General features: G+C 36.8%; 1 pseudogene; it reads left to right on the top strand.

Annotated features, from left to right (window-relative positions):
• Nucleotides 1-8,394: 8,394 nt before the first annotated feature.
• Nucleotides 8,395-8,841, top strand: LOC131829624 (large ribosomal subunit protein uL16-like; annotated as a pseudogene).
• Nucleotides 8,842-9,624: the final 783 nt, after the last annotated feature.

The raw sequence follows: 9,624 nt of genomic DNA, 5'->3' as shown, positions 1-9,624 counted from the left end.
TGTTTCATGGTGGTGGTTCTAAGTGGGCTCCCAGATAGCTTCTGGATGGGGGCTGGTCACCAAAAAGACCAAATTCCAGTTAGAAACTTGGAATTTTCGGTCCCATCCCCATCCTCCAGAGAAGGGGGGGGGGCTGGAAATGGAGTTAATAACTGATCATGCCAGATGAGGAAGTCTCCATAATGCTCCAAGAATAGGGGAGTAGGGGCTTTGGATAGCTTTCAGGTTGGTGAACATATCCCTTCTGGCAGAGGAGAGGATGTGTACCCTAATTCAACAGGGACAAGAGCTCCTGTGCTCTGGGCCCCCACTCAGGTCTTGCCTTATGTATCTCTTCATCTGGCTGTTCATTTGCTCCTTTATCATACCCTTTCATAAACTGGAAAATCTTAAGGATGTATTTCTTGGAGTTCTGCGAGATGCTCTAGCAAACTCTGAGGCTCTCACTTCCCTCTAAAACACTAATTTTTTTCAGTTGTCATCAAGCCTTCAATATAGTTCACAGGCCAGCCCTAATAGCCTTTGGGCCAGGCACTTGTTTTTGTAAATAACATATTTAACTGATCACAGATATTTGTTTATGTGCTATCTGTGGCTGCTTTGGCATAACACCTGTGGAGTTGAGTAGTTGTGACAGAGATCGTATGGCCTCTGAAGCCCAAGATATTTATTCTAGTCCTAACAGCTTTTAGAGGGGGAGGGGGAGTAAAAGCAGGAATGGAGGTGGGATGCACTTTTTTGAATAAAGACATTTCAGGCATAACTCTAGAAACATACAAGACTGTGCAGGCTTTTCATTAACACCTCTTAAAAATTCTTAAATTTTTTAAGTCTTAAGATTTTAATTTCCCTAAAGAAGTGAATGAATTACAAACCAGCTATTGTAGCCTGAATTTCTCTTTCAGAAAATGAAATTATTCCTGGGTAGAGAAGAGAGGTACACTTGGATCCCAGCTCATTCTCGACCCCATGTAGCTATGGGGAATCATCAGTGAGTGGTGCTCAGACTTTGCCACCATCAACTGGCCAGGCAATGGGAATCAGGATGAACTTCTTTATTAGGGAGCATCATGATACCCTAAATTCTATTAGATCTTACTTTTGGAATCCCCAAGGGAGCCTACCATTTATGTGTAATGCTCCAGCTGGTACAACCTCTTACCTGGTCTCAGTAAGAAGGGCTCCGAGGCTGAGCATGCTGCTGTTCCTTAAGCAAAACATCATTCTCCTATCACCCCATCCCACAGACTAGGTTACTAGAACATCTGTAACATGTGCATTATAGTCAACAATCTTTTTTAAAAAGATGGCTTAATCCCCAGGAACTGCAATCTTTAGTTGACCAAGCATTTTGAAATCACAGTTATGTCCAAAGTTGAAAAGAGAAGCAATTTTTGGCCTTGGCAACTGTTCTTAGAGCATTTGGGGTTCTAAGCCTTCAGTATATATGGCACATACTCTGCATGATGGTGTCTTCATCTTTTCATTCATTCATTCACTCACTCACTCATTCATTCATTCATTCATATATCCATTCCAGAGATGTTGAGCACTTACTTAGTCACATACTAAGTCACATACTTAGTATGTGACAAACATTGTATCCAAATACAAAGATGAGAAAAGCATAGCTCCTGTTCTTAAGGAAATCATATTTTTAGGAAAGAGATTCTGCTTGGGTTATGTTTGATTATGATTGTCATGACTGATACCATTGTCATCAAAAACAAGATGAGACAGTAGAATATTTGATTAATATTTTGACATATTTCGTACTAGATTTGAAGACACTTTGCAACATAATATCTCAGAAATTTCTGACTAATTATAGAATTTTTCTCAAAGTTATTACTTTGAAGGGTATCACTAATTTCTGCATATTACAATCTAATATATTTTTGACATATTATTTTGGTCATAATGTGTTAACATCTACTATAGTGTTAGCACAGTGGCTTAGACATAGTAGACACCCAATAAAAATTTCATTGAATTTTAGATTTGGGAAACATATTTAGGAATCAGCTAGCCCTATACTCCTTGACCTTAAATGGGTTTCAGACCCTTTGAAAATCTGATGAAATATGTGGACCTTTTTTCCCATTAAGAAATAACATATTAAAAAAAAAGAAATAGGGGCACCTGGGTGGCTCAGTGGGTTAAGCCTCTGCCTTTGGCTCAGGTCATGATCCCGGGGTCCTGGGATTGAGCCCCACATCGGGCTCTCTGCTCAGCAGGGAGCCTGCTTCCTCCTCTCTCTCTCTGCCTGCCTCTCTGCCTCCTTGTAACCTCTGTCTGTCAAATAAATAAATAAATAACTCTTAAAAAAAAAAAAAGAAAGAAAGAAAGAACATATTTACATACACTCAAATGTCTGTATACAATTTTAGGTGATTGGTGAATCACCCTGTGTATCATCCATGAATTCCTACGTCTTCCATTTTATAATTGATGAAGATCATTGCCTAGAACAGGGGCTGGAAAATTATGGCCCTGAGGCCAAATATAACTCATCTCTCATTTTTGTTCTGCCTGTGAACTAAGAATGGCTTTTACATTTTTAAGTGATTTCATATTACCTTCATATTATCTTCTATTTTGCTATTGGTCTGCGTGACCCTAACTATTTATTATCAAGTCCTTTATAGAAAAAATTTGCCAACCCCTAGCCTTGAATGGTTAAAAATTGTTTTCTAAATCACTCATCCAATCACTAGAAAATAGAAGACTAGGATTCACACTATCTGATTCCTCATCTATTGGTCTTCTCATTACTCCTGTTGATCAGTTAAAATATTGACTAATTGATTGATTTAAGCCCAATTAAAATTAAAACAAGGAATTGTAATTCTGGTCCTTAATAAAATTCCTTAGATAAATAATTATGCATTTATGTAGCCAGTTAAAATCCAGGAACTAAGTGACCCATCCAAAATTATATTATAAATTTATTAAAGAAGCAATATTAAGCTCTCATACTCAAGCTGTACATTACTAACTTACTGTTTTAAGCTTATATTCTATTTCACATATTTGAAGTACAGTACTTCTTGTAAAAAGGAATAAAGGTATAAACGGAGCTTAATGTAAAATTATTTGAACAGATGTTGTTCTTTTAATTGTGTGATTTCAAAGTTATTTTCATCCTTCTCCTATCATGTACTACTACAAAAATAGAATAAAAGAATAGCAAGAACCATTATTACATGTTATTTTGAATGTACTTCTTTTAAAAATTTCAAAGTACCTGATTACTATTGATTGTTTCCTTCTATGGATTAGGGCTGCCAGAAGAGTTTTAAATCATATGTGAGAATATTACCAGTAATAGAGTTTAAAGATTTTCATAATGAAGAAAAAAAAAAAAGAACATGAAACATTTCAATAATGTGTAAATGCAATATCAGATGCCCTGAAGACCTCTATCATGGTTTACCAGACTCCCTTTTTCTTTTTTCAGATTCTGAAACCACTTCTGTTCATATTTAACCACTTAGAAAAACTAGGTGTCACCTTCAGAACAGTACATACTACACAGAAAGAACTAGACAGTGTTTTCTATAAAGGAGGAATTGTGGTTAGAGTAAATAAACTTGCTTTTTACAGCAAAACTGAAAATTCTGAATTAGAGCTTCATTGGCAAATTTTACATGCTCTCTCTTTTTTTTTTAATTTTTTTTTAAATTGCATGCTCTCTTTATGCGTAACCTTCATTCCTGAGCCCCCCACCCCAGGTCTTCTGCACTTACCTGGAAAAGCTAGATGTCTCAGGGAGGTGCAGAGGTGGGCCACCTGTCTGAATTCCATATAGGATTTTTTTCTAACAATAAGCCTGCTTGGGCACTCCCAAGGTCTGCGTGCACTTAAAAGGTCTGGCCAGTTCGCTAAAGCAAAAGGAAACCAAAGTGTTCTAAGTTCCGCAGAGTGTCAACAGCAACCACAAAACCTCAAAACTATGTCAAACACACTAGCACTGAAAAGCCAACCTCTCAAAATAAAAAGTCTAGGTTGCAAAATGACAGCAAGGCCAATTGTTAAGAAATACAAAGGTTTTATTACTACTGTATGAATCCATTTTTTAAAATATTCATTCAAACTGAATTTTGTAGATAATAGGGGGAAAAATGATATTACCAAAAACAAAAAGGAGAGGGGCGCCTGGGTGGCTCAGTCCTTAAGCGTCTGCCTTCGGTTCAGGTCATGATCCCAGCCAGGGTTCTGGGATCCAGCCCCACATCAGGCTCCCTGCTAGGCGGGAAGCCTGCTTTTCCCTCTCCCACTCCCCTGCTTGTGTTCCCTCTCTGTGTCTCTCTCTGTCAGATAAATAAAAACAACAGAAAAGGAGAGACAAACTGTGTGTTGTGTTTGGGATGAAAGATTATAATCTATAATATTTCCTTTAGAACATTTATGGAGTTTTTCTGTAGCTCCTTGGAGACCTAGAACTACTATTCTGATGATAAATTTTGGTGATTAGCTCTGTCATTGATATATAATATTGACTGTGAGATTAGTATGGCTATCTGCAGCCTCACTTTTTAGACTTCTTAACATTATCTCCAGAAGAAATTATGCACACAGTTACAGAGATAAATGGGAAGTATTGAAAGAAAAATAAGTTCCTTGGGGCCCCTGGGTGACCCTAAGTTGACTCTTGATTTTGGCTCTGGGTCTCAGGGTCATAATAAGATCAAGCCCTGTGCCAGGCTCTGGGTTCAGCAAGGAGTTGACTTGAGATTCTCTCTCCCTGGTCCCCTCCCCACACTTGCTCACTCTCTTTAAAACATGTAAATAAATCTTAAAAAGAACAAAAGAAAAAGAAGTTCCTCAAACTTCTGTAATTTATCTGTCATATTATATAACACTAGAGTATTCTATAAGTATTATAATTATTTTGTAAATCATATGGTAATGTATAGAAATCTGTGGGTTTAAAATGCTAATTTTAAATATCAACATTTTAAGTGTACTCCAGTTTTTAGCTCTAATTTGACATTTCTGCATTAAAAAAAATATGCAGATATCAAACACATTGTCCCTGGGTTCTCTCTACTTTAAAGGCCCTAGTTAGAATGATAATTTTGGTAATTTGTGATGATTTCTGGTCTCTGATGCTGAAGAATATTCTAGGCAAACATTTTGCAATTCCTGTTTCCTAGTGTTCACATTTCTCATTTTGAGCATAATGTTATTAGTGCACCCGACTTTTGTTTCTTAGTTTCAAGGGAAGGCCTCTTTGTCTGGAAAGTCTTCAGTTTCAGCAGGTGTGCATTCTTTGTCTTATAGGAGTAAAAATGTTACATGTTTCAAAATAACTCATGCTGGAGGAATTTTAGTTTTTAGTAATGGTAGAGAAGACTTCCAGACAAACCTGCCTGAGAACAACGAAGAAAATTGGATAGAATATAAAATCTGTTGGTTTGAAGGCTATAGAAAGCTGTCTAGGCTGTGAAAACCTGAAGGAAAATAAAATCCCCAGGGGAAGGGAAGTACAAATGGTGAATCTGATTCTTCTTTTTTTTTTTTTTTTTTAAGATTTTATCTATTTGCTTGAGAGACAGTGAGAGAGAGAGAGAGTCTGGGGGAAAGGGAGAAGCAGACTTCCTGCTGATCAGGGAGCCCAACTTGGGGCTTGATCCCAGGATCATGAGGTCATAACCTGAGCCAAAGGCAGATGCTTAACTGACTGAGCCACCCAGGTGCCGCAGTGAACTGGTTTCTGGACAAAATTAAAGTTCAGGGACCACCGAGAGAGTGGTGCCCTTATAGTTAGGCTTTTGACAGGAACATTTGTAGGACTACACCTTTGGAGAAGACATGAACTAGAAATGCTGTGCCATGACAAGGTTAAAGCCCAGTTTCTAAGCAACTGAATTACTTGGGTAAAAAGATAATCATTGGATAGGTTAGGAGTCACCATCATCATAACAGTCTCCCTCATACCCCCAAACAAAAGTAATCTGTGGAGAATGATAACACTATCTAGAGCAGTAAATTGGCCCTGAAAATTTTTATACATAATGTTCAAGTTCCGGTAAATATATATATTTTTTATTTGAAGGAACAATTGGATTTATTAAGAGACTCACCAATCAGGCAGTATCCCACCTAACAAATGGAAGGGAGTTCCTCAAGTTTCAGTTACTATTTATAAGCATGTCAGAAGATAAGACCTAGGGGCATTTGGGTGGCTCAGTCTGTTATGTGTCTGCCTTCAGCTCAGGTCATGACCCCAAGGTCCTGGGATCGAGTCCTTCATCATGCTCCCTGCTCAGCAGGGAGCCTACTTCTCCCTCTGCCTGCCGCTCTCCCTGCTTATGCTTGTTCTCTCACTCTTTCTGACAAATAAACACATAAAATCTTAAAAAAAAAAAAAAGATAAGACCTAATAACCAAGATCATGAAAATAAATATAGAATAGCAACAAATGCGTAAGAAGATCCAAATTGAGGGACTTTAAAGTAACCGTGATTAATAGTTTGAAGAAATAAGGTGAAATATAGAGAATTTTATATTTATTCTGGAATCTATATTTTAAAATTCAAATGGAAGTTCTGAAACAGAAAAATAAAATAATGAAATTAAATTATTGATAGGGGCTAATAGACAATGAGACACAGAAGATGGAACTAGAATAAGTCAGAAGAAAATATTAGATTGAAGAATAGAGGAGAGAAGAAAGGAAAAAAGTTCCATGAAATCACAAGGAAGACACAGGGAAAAGTTCTAACATGTTCTTAATTGATGTCCTAGAAAGAGAGAAGAGAAAGAACGAGGCAGAAGCAATATTTATTTATTTATTTACTTACTTACTTAGTTATTTTTCTATACATTACTCAGTGTTCATCATTGTAAGTGTACTCTTCAATCCCTATCACCTATTTTACCTATCCCTTCACCCACTTTCCCTCTGGTAACCATAGTTTGTTCTTTTTTTTTTAAATCTAAATTCAATTAATTAACATCTAATGTATTATTGCTTTCAGAGTTAGAGGTCATTGATTCATCAGTCTTATATAACACCCACTGGTGTTACATCACGTGCCCCCCTTAATGTCTGTCACCCAATTACCTCATTCTGCCACCCCACTCCCCTCCAGCAACCTTCAGTTTGTTTCCCACGATTAAGAGTCTCTTATGGTTTGTCTCCATCTCTGATTTCACCTTGTTTTATTTTTCCCTACCATCCTCTATGATCTTCTGTTTTGTTTCTTAAATTCCACATATGAGTGAGGTCATATGATAATTGTGTTTCACTGATTGACTTATTTTGAAAAGCAATATTTAAAGAGGAAATAAAAGAATTATAGAATCCCCCCCAATATAATAATATATGAATGGGTGAGCAGTCAAAAACAAAGTTTTTTATACTAGATGAAAAAAAAATACATGTGACTCAATGTTGATTAAGAGACACACCTAAAATACAACAACACAAAAACCCTGAAATAAATGAATGAAAAAAGAATTTGAGGCCAGCATAGCTGTATTTTATATACTTACCAGATAAATTAGACTGTAAGGCAAGACACTTTGTTGGCAATGAACAAAGGACATTTTATTATGATAAAAGAGTTAGTCTTTCCAAAACATTAGAGTTGTAAATTTGTTGCACTTAATAATGTTTCCAACTATATAAAGCAAAATAATGATGCAACTAAAAGGAAAATGGACAAATCCATTATCATTGTGAAATTTTAACAGATGTCTCTTAGTATCTAATATACAAGGCAGACAAAAATTCAACATGGATATAGTAGATTTGAACAATGGAATCAATAAAGTTCACCTGATTTACGTACTTTATACTCAGAAAATGCAAAATTTTAAAATGCACATCAAATGCTAAGTCAATTAACCAAATGATGACTCTAAAAGAAATCTTAAAAAATATTAAAAAGGTAAAATTATACAATGTATATTTTCTGCAAACAGTACAGCTAGGCTAGAAATCAATAATGAAACAAGGTAATAATAAAAAACTTTATATTTTGAAAAACACTTAATATACTTATAAATAATTCAGGGATGCCTGGGTGGCTCAGGCGGTTAAGCGTCTAACTTCAGCTTAGATCATGATCTCAGGATTCTGGGATCAAGCCCCAAGTAGGGAGAGTCTGCTTCTCCCTCCCCCACCTCCCCCACTGCTGGCTTGTGCTGTCTCGCTCTCAAATAAGTAAATACAATCTTAAAATAATAATAATAATAATTCAAACATTAAAAAATGAATACAAATGGAAATCAGGAAATATTTTTCTTTGAATTATAATGACAATTCAACTTAAATCAAAACTTTCAGAACACAGCTAAAGCCATACTTGAATGCCTTTTTTAGGAGTAAAAAGCTGAAAGTAACCTCTTCTTCACTGTACCACTGAAGATCCTGGTTTCACCATGGGTTAACACCTCGCTGGGTGTTACTGGTACTGTAAGAACACGTAGTTCTTCTAGAAGCCTCGCTTCTTCAGAAATGCCCCTGACATCAAGATCTGCATTTTGACCTGGGTCAGAAGAAGGCAAAAGTCGATGAGTTCTCACTGTAGGGCTCTATGGTGTCGGATGAATGTGATCCACTCTCCGAAGCCCTGGAGGCTGCATGTATTTGTGCCAAATGTCCCTGGTGACAAGCTGTGGCAAAGATGGTTTTCCCATCAGAGTTGCAGTTACACCCTTTCCACAGCATCGTTACCCACAAGATGTTGTCCTGCGCTAGAGCTCACAGGCTCTAAAAAGGTGTGTGGAGGCCTTTGGAAAGCCCCAGGGCACAGTGACCAGGATCCACATTGGCCAAGTCATCATGTCCATCTGTACCAAGGTACAAAACAAGGAGCATGTGACTGAGGCTCTATGCAGGGTCAAGTGCAAGCTCCACTCAGTTGCTCAAACAGCTGCCTTTGGCTCAGGTCATGATCCCAGGGTCCTGGGATTGAGTCCCACATCAGGCTCCCAGTTCAGCGGTGAGCCTGCTTCTCCCTCTGCCTGCTGCTCTCCCTGTTTGTGCTCTTCACTCTTTCTCTCTCTCTGATAAATAAATAAATAAATAAATAAATAAATAAATAAATGATTTTTTAAAAAGAAAATGAAAACAAAAGGATATCATAACAGTTTGGGGGGTTGTAATTTCAATGAAATGTTGAAACGATTTAAAAAGCCATAATTTATCAAAATTGCCAAGATACCACAAGGAGAAATACAAAATGCAAATAGTTTATTTAATATCTAGTAAATAAACTGAATCTGTAAAACCCTTTGAGAGAAATTCCCATGCCTATCAGTTTTATTACTCAATTCTTCCAAACATTTAGAAATAAAATCAACCTTACGTATAATATTCTAGAGCTCAGAAAACAAGGAAAAATTTTCCAAGTTATTTTTTGAGGTCATCTAACTACTTGCTAACTTTGATAGCAAATAATGGCAAGAACATCTTAATAGAGGACCTAAGAGAGGCCAGCTCTCATTTATATAGACACAAAACTTCTACACAAAATATTAATAAATAAAATGCAGTGATTTAAAAAATGATAATAGAACTGCCTGGATGGCTCAGTCAGTTAACCATCTGACTCTTGATTTCAGCTCAGGTCATGATCTCAGAGTGGTGAGATGGAGCCCTGCCTCAGA

This window comes from Mustela lutreola, chromosome 4 (assembly GCF_030435805.1).
Source record: "Mustela lutreola isolate mMusLut2 chromosome 4, mMusLut2.pri, whole genome shotgun sequence".
NCBI lineage: Eukaryota > Metazoa > Chordata > Mammalia > Carnivora > Mustelidae > Mustela > Mustela lutreola.
Note: the sequence above shows the minus strand (reverse complement) of the source record. Positions and strands in the feature narration are given on the sequence as shown.